Source organism: Eubalaena glacialis, unplaced genomic scaffold (assembly GCF_028564815.1).
Source record: "Eubalaena glacialis isolate mEubGla1 unplaced genomic scaffold, mEubGla1.1.hap2.+ XY scaffold_56, whole genome shotgun sequence".
Taxonomy (NCBI): Eukaryota; Metazoa; Chordata; class Mammalia; order Artiodactyla; family Balaenidae; genus Eubalaena; species Eubalaena glacialis.
In genome coordinates this window covers 2,553,354-2,554,669 of record NW_026871455.1, presented here as the reverse complement: position 1 = coordinate 2,554,669, position 1,316 = coordinate 2,553,354, and positions in this window count along the sequence as shown.

Genomic DNA, 1,316 nt, shown 5'->3' with positions numbered 1-1,316 from the left:
GGAGTGAGTCACACCCCCGTCAAGACCATGGCTGAGGGGAGAGAAATACAACCTCTCATGTGCCTTCTTTACCATCACAGCCTTCATGGAGTCTGGAGCACGTCGGTGTAAATGTTGGAAAAGAGACGGTTGCTGTATTAGCGCTTGCCCTCCTCCACGATCCTCACAAAGATGCCAGATGACAGGACTAGTGCTCGGAGCCTTGACTCCCTCCTGGATACACTTAGAGCACTCAGTCCAAGTGGTGGAAACAGAGTTACCATTTCAGGAGAAAGAACAAGTCTCCACTCACTTGCGGACACATTGCCAAGAACTCAGCTGCTAGTATTCTCTCTCAGAGACACTGTTTACTCTAAGCAGGCAAATAGAAGGAAAGAGAAGAAAGCCATGACACTTGAATCCTATCTAGAGTTTTCAGACATAACAGTCATGAATCCATAAACCTTTACCTGGGAGTGAACAACCACCCCACCTGCAAATGTGAAGTGGTCTATGAGAAATGAGGAGTAATCTTGTTTCCCAGCGCCAAACTAGGAAGGCTTTGGCTACTGCTTCTCATAAGGGAAATATCAGTATCCCAAATTTACTTATTAGGAAATAAAAATCAAAGAGTTTTTAAAGGTAACTAACCCATGATATTCCAAGTTATTATTCAGTTTCCGCCCTGACCCCAAATGCTAGGAGAACCTCCAGTACACTGACCCCACTCTCCTAACATCTGTGCCAACCTGTCTTCATGTTTATTCCAAATTAATCAAATTACTTAATTTCAACATATAGTTATGAAGACCAACAATTTCCATATTCCTCTTTTCATATTCCTTCCAAATTCATCACATCTGCTGATCAAGATTCCAATCTTGGAGGGCTCCAACTACCTGCTTCTTCCATGACTGAATCTAACTAGCATATTAAATCTGGTGGGGTTCACAAATCTCCCAACATCTTTCAAATATCTCTGGCCATTGTACTATATCTACATAATTAAGTCTTATTCTATGCCTCACAAATATTTCAGACTTTCTCCATATCTTTTGATTTTTAATCATTCTCAGTTCTTTCCTCACTTTCCACAAAGGGAATCACCTTCTACTAGACAGATTAATCAGATAATATGAGGAAATTCTTCAGCTCACTGTCACAAAATCTGCAAATATTCCTCATTGTTGACTCCTAAGCCCATAGGAAGAATTGAAGAATCATCTCTTCCTTGGCCAAGCCCAATTTTTCCAATTGTATTCTTTTCTCCCCTACATCCTTGGAAACTTCATGTAATTGATTATAATTTTAGTATTATTTACCTTGGTATTAAAATA